Source organism: Phodopus roborovskii, unplaced genomic scaffold, assembly GCF_943737965.1.
Source record: "Phodopus roborovskii unplaced genomic scaffold, PHOROB, whole genome shotgun sequence".
Classification (NCBI taxonomy): Eukaryota; Metazoa; Chordata; class Mammalia; order Rodentia; family Cricetidae; genus Phodopus; species Phodopus roborovskii.
Window position 1 is genome coordinate 2,408,660 of NW_026125264.1, and position 17,917 is coordinate 2,426,576.

At 46.8% G+C, this 17,917-nt stretch overlaps 1 protein-coding gene across 2 annotated transcripts in view; it reads right to left on the reverse strand.

The window, feature by feature from the left end:
* Positions 1-15,866, reverse strand: part of Kif3b (kinesin family member 3B) — a 42,259-nt gene extending 26,393 nt beyond the window's left edge. The window contains exons 1-2 of one of the 2 annotated variants that reach the window (XM_051193072.1): positions 15,719-15,866; positions 12,755-12,836 (exon numbers count right to left, since the gene is read on the reverse strand). The gene's annotated coding sequence lies outside the window, so the exon portion shown is untranslated. The remainder of the gene's footprint in view (positions 1-12,754; positions 12,837-15,718) is intronic. The other variant, XM_051193083.1, reaches the window with a different exon arrangement.
* Positions 15,867-17,917: the final 2,051 nt, after the last annotated feature.

The window sequence follows — 17,917 nt, forward strand, 5'->3', positions numbered from 1 at the left end:
GCATGTGGTGCACACCTTTAACCCCAGCACTCTGGGAGCCGAGGCACTCGGATAGATCACTGCGAATTCGAGGCCAGTCTGATCTAAATAAGGAGCCATGGCTATATGGTGAAACTCTATCCCAAAAAGAAAAAAGAAAGAAAAGTCACCACACTATTCCATCTTTAAAAAGATACTGGTCTTGGCTGACCCTGGATGCTTAGCCAGAGGTGACCTGAGCTTGAGTTTAAAATCAGTCTAAAAAATGAAGTGAGAGGCCCCCCCCAGCTTCTGCAAAAGCTAACAGTGACTAAAATTTAGTTTGTCTCACAAGTACTGGTTTAATTAAAAAGATTCTAATAACATATTTTAAAGCAGAAAAAAAGACATTTAGCAAAGCTCTATAATGACTGGAAAATGGTTATAAATGAAAAGGCAGTGTGTAAAATGGATATGAATAGTTCCATGTCACCATGATTATATAAAAATAAAATACTCACTGGGTGGTGGTGGCACACACCTTTAAATCCTAGCACTGGGGAGGTAGATGCAGGAGGATCTCTATGAGTTCAAGGCCATCCTATGATGGGAGATGTCAATCTGTAAATATGTTTCTCTTATTGGTTGATGAATAAAGCACTGTTGGCCAATAGGAAAGGAAGATAGGAGAGACAAGGAGGAAAGAGGAGGTAGGAGGGAGGAGTCAACATGGAGAGACTGGGGAGACCAGATGCCGGGCCCCACTCCCTGGTAAGATGAGACCACGTGGAAATACTTAGATTAACAGAAATGGGTTAATACTTAAGACAGAGCTAGCCAATAAGAAACAAGTAAATGGCTAATAGCATTATATCAAAGACAGCATCTCTGGGTATTAACTGGGGCTGGTGTGGCGATGGGACCAGTGGCAGGAAAAACCTACTCCTAACAATCCTGGTCTACAGATGGAGTTCCAGGACAGCCAGGGCTATCCTGTGAAGCCCTGTCTTGATAAACAAACAAGCACACTCATTGAAACATCAGCAGTGGTCCACTTTTGGTGATGGGAATGCAGGAGATTTCCCTGTTCTTTCAACATATCTGTATTTTCCAAAGCCTCCTCTCATGGGTGCGTGGCCTCTTCAAACGGGGATAAAAATAGATGTCTGGCAGTTCCATGGGAGCAGCCCTACAAGCAGTGCAGACACACAGAGCACGCACTGATACATCTATAATCAATATACTGCAACGTGGGTCCTCTAAGAGACCACATTGCCTGCCAACTGCCTAGCTCAGGTTCAAGGCTGGAGTGTCTGAAAGGAAGCCTGTGCCATTGATCATGTGCACCATCAGAAAAGTACCACAGGAAGATAAAAGCAACACTGGATGCCAGCCTAAGCCACCTCCACGTGCAGGCTTCACCTAGGGAAGCATTAGTCTCGGATTCAGGACTCTGAAATCCTGAAACACACCTGAAGTACATTCTGCACCCTGGTCCCTAAGATGTCATCACAACGGGAGTTACAAGATTTCCAGATGGGTCCAATGACTCATACCTGTGATCCCAGTACTAGGGAGGTAAGATGTGGGGGTGACCCCAGGGCCCAGGGGTTAGAGACCAGACCAGTATACACGTATACACACACACACACACACACACACACACACACACACACAGAGAGAGAGAGAGAGAGAGAGAGAGAGAGTTTGCTCATCTCTGGTTCCAAAACATCACTAAAAGAATAATATATTTGCATTAAGGGATTAGTTCTGCATTTTCTTGTGTGTGCATAAAATATAACTGGAGGGTAGCCTGGTGTGGTATCTCACACTTGTAATCCAAGCACTCAAGAGCCTGAGGCAAAGGATGGCGACTTGAAGGCCAGCGTGGACAACATGGAGTGATTCTGTCTAAAAATAACAAAAGTAACAACACATCCAACATCCAAATATTTGGAGGGCGAGAGTCAGGTAGCAATAATGATTGTCAGGTGCAGCTGGTTTCCTCTAGGTAGCAACAATGATTGTCAGGTGCAGCTGGTTTCCTCTAAATGAGCCAAGTGGGAAGAGCAAGGGCAGGAGAACTTCACTATGTGTATTTTTATAATACCTACTGGATTTTAAGTTGTGTGGAAATGTATTATCTAGTCAACTTTTTTATTTTATTTTTTAAAGATTTATTTATTATGTGTACCATGTTCTGCCCAGAAGAGGGCACCAGTTCTCATTATAGATGGTTGTAAGCCATCACGTGGGGAATTGAACTCAGCACCTCTTGTAATTTCAATATATTACCTAATTAAAACAATTAAATCGGGGCTAAGAGAGCTCTCCATGGTTAAGAACGCTGCCTGTTCTTACAGAGGACACAGGCTCAGTTCCCTGGACCCACATGGTAACTTCCTATGGTCTGTAACTCCAGCTTCAAGGGATCTGCCTTCCTCTTGTGGCCTCTTTGAACAACTGAACATACACAGCACACACACACACACACACACACACACACACACACACACACACACACACGAGCAACTGAACATACACAGCAGACACAAACACACACACAAATAAAAATAAAGATAACATTTTTATATATATATATAATGTAGGTAGGATTTGGAGATGGCTCAGCAGTTCCCAGCACCTACACAGCAGCTCACAATCATCTGTAACCCCAGTTCAAGTGATCTGACACCCTCCCTCTTATGACCTCTACAGGCATTGGGTGTGTATACACATGGTATACAGACATACATATAGGCAACACTTTCAAACACATAAGATAAAAATAAATCTAAAAAAATAATGCTTACTGTGAATAAAAAAAAAAAAAATTCAAACATGTGTGTCAGAACTCCATAGGCAGAAGTATCTATGCTGCTTCTCACTGGCTCTCAGTATTAAAAATCTTATGTAAAACGGGCAATGGTGGTGCACATCTTTAATCCCAGTAGAGGCAGCAGGAGGATCTCGGTGAGTTTGAGGCTAGCCTGATATACATAGCAAGTGACAAGTCAGCCAGTGCCACTATTAGACCCTGTCTAAAAAACAGAAGTTCTTCTGTCAAGTAAGGCTCATGTCAAGAAGCATGCCCTGAAGAACTGTGCCCATGCATGCGGCGACAGGGCCAGAGGCCACAGTGCTCTCCAGTCAGTGAGCTTACATGTTTTCTTCTGTCTATCTTTCTGCTCTTCGGACTTTTTGATGGGTTTACATATTTGGTTTTCTATAATCAACCTGAGAGAAAGCAATAAAGCCATTCCCTGCTTGGGGAGACAGGCTAGCACCTTGATTTGGGTTTGAGCACCTGAAGACAGACACGTTCTAAGAAAGTGTATCCCAGTAAGATCAACAGTGCCCGGAATCCAGATTGGCACTGGACACTGTCGTTTGGTGACAGAAACACACCGTTTACCCAGGGCAGAAACCCCTTTTTTGTATTTAATAGTGAAATACCCATAAATTTCCTACAAATATATTCAAGTTCCCAGGACAGTCCATGGAGCCATGGTGAACCTGGGGTTTTGTGTCGGTCACCGGCCCCCACACACAGTGTAGCGAAGCTCCCTTCATATCTACCTCACTACTTTTTCTCCTTTTTTAAAGGCAGGGTCTCATGTAGCCCAGGGTATCCAGCCCTACACCATGAACTATGAAGCTGAGGATGACTTTGAACTCCTGACCTTTCTGCATTCTCTTCCTAAGTGCTGAGATTATGTGTGTGTGCCACCACACTAGCCTTGTTCCCCTTCTTGTGTGCGGGTGTCCATGGGTGTGGGAGTGGAAACCAGAGGCCTTTCTCAATCACCCCTCCACCTTACTGTTTTGATTCAGGGTCTCTCGCTGGCTCTGGAGCTTACTGATTTGCTAGCCTGAGGAGCCAGCATATCCCCAGCACTGAGAATAAAGGCTTACATGGCCATGCTCAGCTTTTTATGTGGGTTCTGGAGATCAGAATACATGTCCACATGGGTGCATGGCAAGTACCTTACTAACCTAGCCATCTTCCCAATCCCATTCCCTACTTCTTTATGAAAAATAGTAACACAGGTGGAGGACACAATAAACAATCCTACTTCTCTTGCACAGGTCAGCCGAGCTTTTTAGTCATGGCTAAAGGCCATGGTGTGGCTGTTTTCTAATAGTGCTGTCATGAGTGCCCTTGAGGATGGGTGGAGGACCCAGTAGGAGCCACTCTTAGAGATGAAGATGCTGTACACATTCCTTTTGACAGAAGGCACTGGCCTACCATCTGTCAACTCACTCACAGTGGGCCCCATTCCCCATGTCACCAGACACTCAGAACCATACTCTGAACTCCTACTGGGCTGGAAAAGCCTCCTGCCAAAAACATCTCATTCCATGTACTGATCCAGGAAAGACAAGAAGTTTCTAGGTTCACTGTGGATAAAAAACACTTGCCGAGCAAGCTTGAAAACGAGAATTTGATCCAACTCCTGTAAATTATCCTCTAACCATTACATTTACTCTTTGGCACACACATACACATATACCTACATACATATATACCATACATACACCATACACACACACCTGCACACACATATACACCACACACACACACACACCTGCACACACATATACACCATACACACACACACACACACACACACACACACACACACACACACACTACATAAAATGTTTATAAAAAGAGGAACTGAAGAGATGGCTCAGCAGTTAAGAGTACTTGCTGCTCTTGCACAGGACCCAGATTTAGTTCATAACATCTGTATTAGGTGGCTCACCACCGTCGGTAATTCCAGCTTCTGAAGGTCTGACATCTTCTGGTCTCCATAGGTACCTCTGCATGTGCTGCAGATACATATATGCAGGCACACACACACACACACACACACACACACACACACACAAACATAGAATAAAAATCAGTATTTTAAACATAGTTTATCTTTTTAAGATAGACACAAGCATTGTCAGATGAAGGTATATGACCTATAACTTGTTTGAAAATAATCAGGGTGCAGTAGGTAGGGCTGGTGGAGGAGATTGCCTGATGCTGGAGGCGATGGGTCACAGTTCCTTTCTACTTTTTTTCTGTTGTTGTTGTTTTGTTTTTCCAGATAGGGTTTCTCTGTGTGACAACCCTATCTGTCCTGGTTCTTGAGTTGTAGACCAGACTGGCCTTGAACTTACAGAGATCCGCCTGCCTCTGCCACCCCAGTGCTGGGATTAAAGGCATGCCCCACCACATGTGGCTCCTTTCTAGTTTCTGTGCTTGAGGTTTCCAAAATGGGCAAGGGCAAAAACACACTCTGGCCAACAGTTTTTCACTAAAAAATTTCTTTTAATCGTGGTTGAAAATATAAACACTACTAGCTACAGCAGAACATATCAGCAGTCTCAGCTCCTGAGGAGGCCGAGGCAAACACACTGGAAAGTCAATGCCAGTTTGAGTTCAAGGGCAGCTTAGTGAAAACCTGTCTCAAAATAAAAGAAGACATGGGCTGGAGATACCAATTGGGGTGGAGTGTGCAAGAGGCACTAGTTCCAGTCCCCAGTACCATAACAACAACAAATACCAGAAATGTGGGCAAAGGATGTAGTTGCATGAGAACCATCACTATCTCGTTCCCTTGGTAGCATACAGTCTCTAGACCCTGGAAACAGCCTTAGGGACAGTGGGAGAAGCACACTGGGCCTGCAGATCTTGAAGGTAAAACACACTTCAGAACACATTTGCACTCGGACAGTGTGGTAGGACTTGGGGTGAACCTTACTTTGATCTTTTCATGATTTTCTTAATATCTCCCCAATGGAAATAATTTTTCTTTTCATAAACAAAAAAGAAATTTTCCCTTTTTAAAAAGGCTGTCAAGTGAAGCATTTAGGAAAGGCTCCATTTCTCAGTGTCTCCAGTTCCTTACTGTTCCTCTTGCAACACTGAAGACCACCCTCTGTACATCTCAGTCACCTAAGCAGATACTTGTGGTCCATGATTTAGCAGCCAGCTTTGTGCTCAAGCCCGAGTCACCAGCAAAGTGACAACTGCTGCCACCCTGGGCTGCTAGAGACTGCATGCAGAGCTCCTATTCTGCCTACACAAAAGCCACACAGACCACTGATTCCAGTGCTGAAGGATCCCAGTGTGAGTGACTGCATTTATGTCCTAAACCCCAGTCATCTTTCTACTTCACCCAAACTAAAAACCCATTATCACAGGGGAGAGAGATCTCTAATGCAAACTATGATTTAAATACAACAGTATGCTAAAGGTAGATCTGCCAGCAGCCAAGAGCTTAGTGTCTGCAATCAGGTGACAAAGTAAGGAGACACAAAGCGTTGCCAGGATTAAATGATCCTTAAACATTCCCACCTCAAGATATAAGGCAGCCTGGTGGTGGTGCACACCTTTAGTCCCAGAACTCAGGAGGCAGAAGCTGATGGATCTCTGTGAACCTGAGGCCAGCTTACTATAGAGTGGGTTCTTGGGCAGCCAAGGCTGTTACACAGCAAAACCCTGTCTCAAAAACCAAATTAAATAGATATATGGGTAAATAAATAAAGATGCAATGCGGATTGGCAGCAATGACAGGAAGAGCTGACTATTCTAAGAAGGTCTAGGAGAAAGCCTAGCACAGAGGCACCAAAGGAGAAGAAAATGTCCATCTCACAGACCAGTCACGTGTTTGTGTATGCAGCTACATACAAACATAAACATACACAGGGAGAGACAGACACCGAGGTCCAGACAGGTTGACTTATTTGCCATGTCACAACGCAAGTGGCGGAATTACTACTAAAATCCTGCCAGAATCTTCTGTGCAAGCATAGGCTTGGCCAATAAATCTTTTTAAATACTTCTAAATTTGGGTGGGGAATGAGTTTGAGACAGGGTCTTATCATTTAGCCCTTGCAAGCCTAAAACCGGATATGTTGACCACAATAGCTTTGAACTCACAGAGATCCACCTGCCTCAGCCTCCAGAGTGCTGTGTTAAAAACATTCACCTCCACAGTTTTGTTTGCTTTTCCAATGTTTAAGGGTATGTTTGTTATATTGTGTTGATCTGTTTGTGTGTGTACATGGGTGAACATCACCGTGCACGTGAGGCTGGAGGGCAACCTGCAGGAGCTGGCTCTCTGCCCACCAAGTGTGTCTTCGACTTTGAACTCAGGTCATCAGGCACCTTTACTCACTAAGCTGTCTTCCCAGCCCTGGACAAGAAACTTTCTACAGGTGCTCAGACTTCCATCGCCCTCTTCTCCCTACTGTAATGTAATCAGCAGGAATAAGAATGGGTTGGGGTTAAATGACTCAGAAGCTTAGGGTCCAGTTTTGGCTGCGTGAGGTCTGGAGCTAGACTACTACAAAGCATGAGGGCTAGCCTAGCTGGCCCACAGCTGGGTCTCTGTAGTCTCAGCCATCAAATACTGAGACTCATCATTACTCTAGAAGGTCTGAGGAGTTTCCTACCTCCTCAAACAGCTTTGAGGTCTGTTTCTTTGTGTATTAAGATGGCATCTCTTGTAAGGCTGGCCTACCTCAAAGGAATTGCACAGCCTTGACCCTAGACTCCTGACCCTTCTGCATCTACCTTCTGAGTGCTACGATTATAACCAAGTGCCACCGCACCTGGCTTGCTATCACTTGTTTCTATTAGCATTTCAAATTATTTACCCAGGTTCAGAAGAGAGGCCTCGGACAAACCTCATGAATGCTGTGGTCACTGCTCACCTGAAAAATAGATATAGCCAAGGATGGAGCTCTGTGGTAGACTATGTGCTTAGCACGCAAGAGGCTCTGGGTTCTATGGAAGGGAGGGAGGGGTAGCAGAGGGCCTGTGGCATGGTTCAGTGGACAACGGAGTACGAACCCTGAGACCCACATAAAGGTGGGAGAGAAGTGACTTTACAAAAGTGTCCTCGGCTTTCCACAGGTGCACGGTGGCACACCTGCCCACATCCACACACACCACACACCCACACCCACACACACCCCCCCCCACACACACAATAATAAGTAATTAATCAGCACATGTGGGATCAATATTTGACTCTTGGTGTTTCTACTTCACTCTGGGAGGAACAGTTCCTGTACAAGCCTGCTGTGGAACGAGAGGGCTTGCAAGTGCTTGGCTCAGCAAACATTAGTTACTGCTACACACTATCACCTCCTTGTTATCACTATCATTGCGGTCACTGTCACCACTGGGGCGACCCCAGGCCATGGCCACACCCTTGCACAGGCACAGCCACTCCATGGTGAAGGAGGTGGTGGGTAAGCATGGCTCTCTTCTCCTAAGGCTTTAGGTCTCTGGCTCGTACTTCTTGCCTTGTAGGGTTTTTCTCTGAGTCTGGTTAAGCACAGTGACACCAGAGATGGATCTGATAACTCCGATCTTGCATAGGCAGATGATGGTGACAATGTCAGTTACTTAAGTGACCTGCAGCTGGGATAGCTCTACTTTCAGGTCATCCAGCTGTTTGAACAGATCCATCCAAAATTCATCCAGCTGTTCGGGAGGCTCCACCCTCAGTTTCCCAGTAGCTCCTCCCTCTTGCATGGCTGTGCTGCTTGCAGCTACCATGGCCTGACTGGGAGGAAAATGGAAGGAGTCCCTAGTTTTGCTCGGTAACCTAGGCCCGTGGTAAAATCCAGACCCTGACTTTTCCAATCTAGGCTTAGAGTACTTCTGTCATGCACAACACACTTGGACCAACAAGAATCCACCTACCTCAGCACTTGCAGCTCATTAATACACTAACAAACAGGAATGGCTTCTCAGCATCTCAATGTCCTCATCTGGAAAAACAGGACAACCCATACTCCACATGACCACGACTGAGACTGGGCTGGAGACACACTCAGGAAGGAGCACCATAAAACCAGAGACGACGGAGCAGCCAGTGCAGTCGTGCATGCCACTGTCCACGACGCTGAACATACATTAATGGATGCCAGATTTATAAAGCTGTTCCTCGTACATGTGAAATGAAGCCTGGATCCCTTGCTTGAATGAGCTGCTACTTTCAAGAGTCCTCTAGGAATCCTGGCAGAATATAGCAGCCTTTCAAAGCCTCCCCTTTTTCTAAAATGCTCTGAACCTTTAGACCTCCTGTCCAGTGGCCAGGAAGGAGGCGCTTTGGCAGGCGGAGCATGGCCATGTGAGATGCTGGAAGAGAGCTGTGTTACTGAGTCTATGCTCTCCCCCAGAGTTGGCTGGCTGACTAGGCTCATCCAACCTCCATCAGCCAAGATCCACAAGCCAGGACAGCAATGTTAACAGCTTGAGATAGGTAAGCATGAAACCTCGCAGAGCCCACAATTACTGCTGCACAGACTAGAGATGGAGCTCTGTCAGATGCTCCTGGCTGTCTTCCTTCAGAAGAAGCTGGGGGTTTCCTCCCAGGGGCCTAAGGTACTGTGTGTACCTTGCACCTCTTAGAATAATCCAGTTGTTCCTCTCAGGGCACCTCACCGAGAAGTTCTCAAATGTTTTAGAGGCAGATGGCACCTCTAACATCTACCTAACTGCTCAGGCCAAAAACCTAGGAGTCATCCTTAATCCTCTCATCCTGCTGGCCCCACCTCCAAAACATGTCTTTCTGCTGCCACCACCCTAGAAGGCCACCACCATCTTAGTAACCTCCTACCTAGTCTTCTGGCTGCCTCTGAAAGCTCTCCCAAGCTTATAGGCCACAGAGGCTGGAATGACTTCCCTTTCTTTTGTGTTTCCTTGTGTGATGCTGGAGACAGAACAGAGGGCATGCACACTAGGAGAGCATTCTACACTGAACCTCACTATCTGCCCTCCAAGTGATTGAAAAACAAGTGAAACAAAAAACTAGGGACTGGGGATGTAGCTCAGTTAGTAGAGGGCTTGCCTGGCACACACAAGGTTCTGATTTTAGCAGCAGCCCTGCATGCGCTGTGTGGTGACACATACCTACAACCCCGGCACACGGGAGACAGGCCAAAGAATCACAAGTTTGAGTCCATCCTTAGTTGACTACTACTTAAGAGAGCGTAAGGTTGGCCTAGACTACATGAGACCCTGTCTCCAAAAATATTAAATAAATAAAACAGCAACTAAGGGCTGGAGAGATGGCTCAGTGAGTGCTCTTCCAGAGGTCCCAGTACCCACATGGTGGCTCTCAACCCTCAGTAACTCCAGTTCCAAGAGATTGGACACTTCCCTCTGGCCTCTGCAGACATGCCGAAAGTGGAGCACGGGCAATACATACGCTCAAAACATCCACACACATTAAAAAACAACAAAAACAGAAACACCCAGATCATGACACCTTCTTCTCAAAAGCCTTCCATGGTTCCCATTGCTTTTAGACTACTCTAGCCTATAAGTCCCTCTATGGTAACAACTCTCACTGGCACCTCCATCCACCTCTCCATTCACCCCATTCCAGCCACTTCTTACAGTTTCTGGAACTTACCAAGCTTGTTCCCACCTTGAAGTCTTTGTCCTTGTGGTATACCTTCAAACAGTGGGCCCCTTTCTGAAAATAAACCTCAACAAAAATGTCACCACCTCAGCCGGGGATTGGTGGTGCACACCTTTAATCCCAGTACACAGAAGGCAGAGGCACTTGGATCTCTGTGAGTTCCAGACCAACCTGGTCTACAGACCTAGTTCCAGGACAAGCTCCAAAACAATACAGAGAAACGTGTCTTGAAAAACAACAACAACAACAGTCACTACCTCACTAGCCCACCACTGAGCTGTTTCCACAGTGCTTATCCTGCTCACACTCCCTTGTCTGTCTACTTTTTTGTTTCCAGGTTGAGCCTGCTGAACTGTAACTGCGAGACCAGGGATCTTACCCATCTATCTCATCACTGTTCCCCCAGACTATACAGGGTACCAGTTCAGCAAATGTCACACAAATGAAGCCCAGGATCACAGCGGCAAGAGCACTGTGAGGTGGGCTACTTCCCAGCAGCATGGCTGCTCTTCCTCAGGGTCCTCCCATCGTCCACTGCAGAGCTGAATCTGACCTTCCCCTTCCTGGAGTACCAGTGAGACCGAGTAAAGGCCCATTTCAGACCTCAAAAGCATCGAGGTCCATACAGACAGCAGTGTGTCCACTACCACACGACCAGGTTCTTTCTCTGTGACCTGAAAACCCACAAATGAAATGTGTATGGATCTGGCACGCAGGGCCAGCCTGGGCTACATAACAGAACCCTGGGAAAACAAGAAGAAATGGGAAGTGAGGGAAAAAAGGAAAAGGAGGGGAAATGGAAAGATAACAAGGAAATAAAGAGGTATAGAAGCAACCTGAGGCTCCCCACTCCTCCCCCCCCCTGCTCCCACCCCCAAGTGCTTTAGGACATATCTCAGGACACAGTAGAAGACAGCAGTGGCTTTACACTGTGGCCAGCACAAACAAAACATGAATCCATTCAGACATGTCAAGGCATATTGACATACACCCACAGTCCCATCTGCTCGGGAAGCTAAGGTGACAGGATCACTCGAGCTTAGAAATTAAGAGGGTGGCCAGAGCAACAAGGTGACCCTCCCTATGGAAAATCAAAAACCAAGGGGCTGGAGATGGGGCCGGTTAGTAGAGTGCTTGCCTAGCGTGCACAAAGCCTCTGTCAAATGCCATTCTGTCAAATGGCAGATACTTGCAAGTTAAGCTCTGGGTTCCTTGAAGGCTGTGGGGGTACAACAGCCTGCATTTCCTTGGGATAGAGATATAATACATATTTATAGAATTTGGTGCCAAGCAACAAAGCCTCAAACTCTATAACTAGTCTCCTTAAAGCAAACAAACAGAAGCAAGGCCTCATATGGCTCAGACTGATCCAAAGTTGACGTATAGCCAAGGTGGCCTTGAACTTCTGATCCTTCTGCCTTCAGCACCTGAGTGCTGGGATTACAGACATGCACCACCAATGTCAGGCTCTATGTGGCTCCAGGGGTGAAATCCTGTGTTCATGTACACTAGGCCAGCATTCTACCAACTGAGCTACCCCGTGCCCCAGATTTCTCCCTTCTCTGTAGCCCATAAGACATGGAAGTCCTGGTCCCTGGAGAAAGCCTGCAATAATACCAGCATTACATGATGCCACAGTGGCAAGCCTGCAATAATACCAGCATTACATGATGCCACAGTGGCAAGTGTCTCGTGCTTATGAAGATCTTGTAAGAAGGACAGATCTGAGATTATAACCACACACTGTACTCAATCATCAACCACAAACAGCATATGAAACATAGTACAGGTGCTAGCTTAAACCCAAATAATGGCAGCTAACCTTTACCAAATGTGCCAGGCAGTTTGCATGGATTAGGCTCAAGTCAATCTTCCTAATAGCCCTGCAAGTTGTTAATGTTGTCATCTGCTCTATGGGTAAGGAAGCTGTGACACAAAATGGTAAAGCAACTGCTGGTGGCAAACAGCCTGAAAATGGCTGACCAAGATTTTAACCCAGCAGCCCTACTGTGTGCTTTTAAGCACTACAGCACTGATGGTCCTTTAGTGTCATCTAGCCCAAACCCCTAGCTAAAGAGGAGCTGAGAGACAGAATGCTGCTTTTAAACATTCCAGCATAGGGTGGGGGGTTCTTACCCCAAATGCTATCTACTACAGTGACACTTTTTCCCCAAAAACCATAAATTATTATGGGAAAACTTTAGTGCCACAGGTGGGCTGTTGGAGAATGATGATACTATTTTGGTCTGGGTTTACTAAATGAACAGAACTGAGAATGAATATACTTATTAAAAAGGGATTTATTAGATTGGCTTACAGGATGCAATAGTCCAACAATGGCTGTCACTCACCATAGAGGCCAAGAAACAGGCAGTTGTTCAATCCACAGGGCTGGATGTCTCAGCAGTCCCCATTCAAATCACTGGAGATGCCCTTGAGGGACCAAAACAGGTTAACACCACTGCTATTGGATGCCCACCAGAATGATATGGTAAGAGCTTATTGCTGAGGATACCATGAGCTTTGGTTTCATAACACAGAGAACCCAAGCTGAACCTGAGCTGGAAGCTTCCCTGCTGCTGGCTGTGGTTCAGAGCTAAAAGGTGCTATGCAGCTTACTGGGGAATAACTACCATCAACATCGTTACTGGGCTGTGGCTGTTTCCTCCTACAATAACGACCTGCCCAGGACGATGTACCCCCAGTGCAATAGTGCTGTGGCTGCTATAGGGTAACCAACAACTTTCTGCTTGGATTTGAGGCCTTCTCTGCAGAAAGGAGTTCCCATCTGGTATTGCAACCTGGTCAAAAGCCCATAGGCCCTAGTGGGAAGCCACTGCTGTTGTATTACTAAACAGACATGATGCATCTGTCAAACTATGTTCTAAGTATTTAGGTTGATGCCTATAGATTTGTGATCGAGTCAGCTTTGCTCACAGAAGCTTCCTTTGCAGTGGGCAGTGGTTACTGAGGCTCATAACTGGTCAAAGTGCTGAGAGTAAGGGACTATTGAGTGCTCAGCCTAATGGGGACATTTTACCCCCAACCAGAGGAGGGGGCAGAAAGAACATAAGAGGCAGAGGAAAGGGAGTTGAGTGTGTAGAAGGCTGTATTTGGGTAGGATGTAGCTGTGGGCCCCTGAACTCAGCAGCTGTGGCTACCTGTGTAGAGAGATACATGAGACTGAGCCCATCATATAATATTCAGTCATGGAGGGAAAAGGGCTCCATAAGACCCCACTCCTCCATGAGGACCAACAGGCACTTAATGGTGGCCTTCAGTCACTGAAGCACTAATAAGTTGCCTATACTCTTATTGGAAAAAAAAAAAAACCCTCACTGCCAGGCAGTGGTATCAAACGCACTCAGGAGGCTGAGGCAGTCAGATCTCTGCGAGTTGGAGGCCAGCCTGGTCTACAGATCGAGTTCCAAGACAGCCAGGGCTACATGAAGAAAACCCTGTCTCAGGGGGGGAAAAAGTCACAATGATGCAGGGGAGATGGCTCAGCAGGTAAAGCACTTGCCACACAGCCAGACAACCTGAGTTGACCTGAGTTTGACCCACAAAGCTGAGTGTTCACCTCCACATACCATAACAGGTACTGGTACTCACACATACACCCCCCCACACACACACACACACACTACAGCAATAAAAGAAATCTTAAAGGTCAATGAAATTTATTAGACAAAAGCTAGAAACAAACTCAACAAACAAAGCTTTTTCTGAGATCTTGTTTCCATGCCATTGGGAGAACAACCTCTAGCCAAAGCAATTAGAAGCAACTCAAAATACCCTTGTGGCCTTCTAGCAGTTACTGTTGAGAAAGCAGAGGCATCGGGGAGGAGGGGATAAAATGATTGTCCAGCTCCATCACACTGTAAACCTCAGATTCTTAGGCAAGCCAATTCAATTTTCTCAGGCACAGTTTCCTCATCTATGAGACGGGTGACATCACCAGCTGCCTGACAGAGTCTGTGAAGATTAAATGAGATAGTATGCCTCAAAAAAAACTTCTTAATCATCAAGCTGTAAATGATCACTACTGCTTGAAGCACTTCCCAGAAGATATAAACACACCCTTACTCTTCTTATGAATACACGGGACGATGGACAAGGCACAACTACAAAACAAAACCACAACCCTGCCGCATACAAAAATCTTATCTCTGGGTTTCTTCCCACCAGTACCTCTTGAGAGGTCAACAACATCCCTCCTCTTAGCAGACTAAGAAGTCAAACTGTGGGTGGGGAATGGCCAGGGTAGTAGGACTACCCGTGAGTTGACAAGCTACACACTTAAGCCCTCTGGCCCCAAGTTATCTTTCCCCTTGGGAGGCTCCATCCCATTCCAAACACCTTACTATAGTGCGGTAAGCACTAACCAGGTGTTTTGTAGAGGGGGGGACTCACAAGTACCCACCCCTACACGAGGATTTATAGGCAGTTAACGGTTGCTAGGGGGAGGGGCTCACAAGACCCCGCCCACTCTAGTGTCGCCCCTCCCCACATTGCACCTCTGACCAGTTAATGGTGATTGAGGGGGTAGGAGGAATTTTCTTCTGTGGTGTAGCCCCTGGTAAAATGCTCCTGCTCTGCAAAGAACCCCCCGCACCAGGTTCTTGCAAGCTGCCCTAGAGCATGGAATTAGAAGGAAATGGAAGAAGGGAGGGGGCCAGTGAGAGGGGGATATAACCAAAATACATTATACACACATATGAGACATGAAACGTCATAATGAAACTCATCATTATGTGTAATTAACATCTGCTAATTAAAAAAAGAATAAAAAGCCCCATGTGCCATGCTACTCCAGACGCCCTGCCCCATGGGCTTCCCACAGCACTCCATTAGAAGCGATGCAGCTTCAAACTCAAGCACACAGACTTCAAACAGGGCTCTTGGTCCCCACGTAGAGGACCCTGGCCACGCTCCCTCTTCCCACTTGGAGCCCTTTCATGCACACGTCTTCTCAGCAAGTGTCAGGACCCCACTGGATAGACAAGTCTGCTGCTGCCAGAGAGGGCAAGGGGTTTGTCCAAGGTCACACAGCGAGCCAGGCACAGCCCCGAGCTTCGGATCTCAGGTACTTGCTTCCTGGGCTGCATTCCCAGCCAGGACCCGGGACTACGACCGCGAACCAGCCGTGAGGACATAGCAGGGGCGGCCGAGACTAGGGGTCGTGCCGGCCGCGCCCGAGAAGGAGCTTGGCGGTGAGATAACCCAGAGGCCGGGCAGAGGATACTGCAGCTCGCGGAGCAGCTTCGCCTGGACAACGCTGGGAGCTCTACGGGGATCCCGCATCCCAAACTCACCTGCAGCCGCAGCCGAGACCGGGCGGCGGCGGCGAACCCCGGGCTCAGCCATTCCCCGCTGCCCCGGATGGGGAGAGAACGCGGCCGCTCACTTCCTTAGCAACCAGGCTCTGCGACCCACTTCCTTAGCAACCGTGTCAATTTCAATAACTTTATTGGGCCTCGGACGCGGACAGCCCACCGAGGGCGGGACCCGGTGTGCAGGGGCGTTTCCCAGGTTCCCTGCGCGCGGACAGTCTGAACCGCCTAGGGGCCCTGACTCCATCTGCGGGTGTCCGGTCCCTGTTTCTCCGTCTGTGAAACGAAGCTCAGTGCCTTGGACGCACGGAGCGAGCGATTTCATCGTCCCCTTCCGAAAGCTCTTTCGCGTCAGTTCTCTGATCTAGGTCTCAGATTAGTATTGAGTGGCTCACAATTAAGGTGCACGCAGGGATGAAGCGAAATCCTTAGGAAAATCTTCGACTCTGCTCTGCCGGTCACCTCCATTCAGCCACAGCGTCCCACAGTCAGCCTTTAAAATATCCCTGCATTTCTCCACCAACAAGAGATAGCACCACAAACAAGGCCAGACCACCGTCACTCATGGCTCATTGCTGGGTATACAGGCTAGCTGTATTTCAGATATACTAAGATTGCAGACTGGGAGGTGGTGGTGCACACCTTTAATCCTAGTACTCAGGAGGTAGAGGCAGGTGGATCTCTGTGAGTTTCAGGCCAGGATAAACTTCAAAGATACCCAGAGAAACCCTGTCTTGAAACAAACAAAACAAATTATGGAGGCTATTTATGTCATTACATGGGTTGTGGTCCTCATGCTTGCCTGGCAAGCAGTTTATCCACTGAGCAATCTCCTCAGCCCCCAGATAGTTCTATTTATCTGTGACATTAAAACAACTGGAAGCACTTCTCCAATTTGTCCATCCAATGCTACTTGGGCTCTTTCATTTAGAGATTGATATGCTTCTGATCTAGAAATGTATTATTTCTTTAGTAGTTTTTTTCTCTCATTTTTAAAACTCTTCTATTACTTCATTATTTAGAGTTGTTCCTTGTGAACTCAGCTTATCATTTTTCCCCTTGTTTTTCTCCTCATTTCTCTCTCTTAGCTTTTGTGTTCTACTCTGGGACTTCTCCATGCCCAGCTGCCTCTTCTGTGAAAGGATTCTGGTCTCCCCTCTTAGACATCAAGTTTAGCATACTAATCTGTAGACATCCGAGCTTGCAATTTGTAGTCTATGCTGGCCTTGTACTCATGCTGGCTTCTGCCTCCTGAGTGATGTGATTAAAGTTTTGTGTCACCATGTCCAACTACATTTATTTATTTTATGTATTTGAGTTTTATGTATGTATATGTGCCATGTGCAGAAGATGGTGTGGTAGTCTGAATGAAAACGGTCCCCATAGGCTCATAAGGAGCGGCACTATTTGAAAGGATTAGGACATGTTGGAGAAAGTACGTCACTGGGGGTGGGCTTTGGGGTTTCAGAAGCCCAAGCCAGTCAGGCCCAGTGGCTCTCTCTTCTTGCTGCCTGCTGATCTGGATGTAGAACTCTCAGCTATTTCTCCAATAGCATGTCTGCCTGTGTGCCACCATGTTCCCCACCTTGATGACAATGGACTAAACCTCTAAAATCTCTTTGGTTTCGCTGGCTCTATTATAGCTGGAGGTGTCTTGGTGGAGGGCTCATGAATGTGGGATCTCAGACCATTTTTTTTCTTTTTTCTTTTTCTTTTTTTTTTTTTTTTTTTTTTTTTTTTTTGCCGTTTATAGTCAAGATCTAACAGAAGGGAAGGGTTATAGGTAAAGCTAACATTTGAAGGATGTCTTTTTCTACCTCCTATCTGATAATGGGCCCACTCGGTATTTCAGCAAAATGTAATAAGCTTTTTTTTTTTCCCCTGACATCTGGATCAGCAAAGCAGTGGTAGGGATACATTCCAGGGGAGAGGCCAGCAGAACAAAAGATCAGTGCTCCATGATCACCTGCAACGGAGAGAAGACAAAAGGGGGGGAGGGGATGGAGAACTAGTGGTCTGTTTCACCCAAAGGAGGAGAGCTGGGTGTGTGCATGTGGGTTCCCAAAGCATCCCCTAGGGGGACCCCTTCTTAAGATACTGAACATCTTTGGATGTCTCCTCTGCTGCTGCGGTAGCTCTGGGTGCAAGCATTGGCCTTTGTGCCACCTCCAGTTGGAGAAC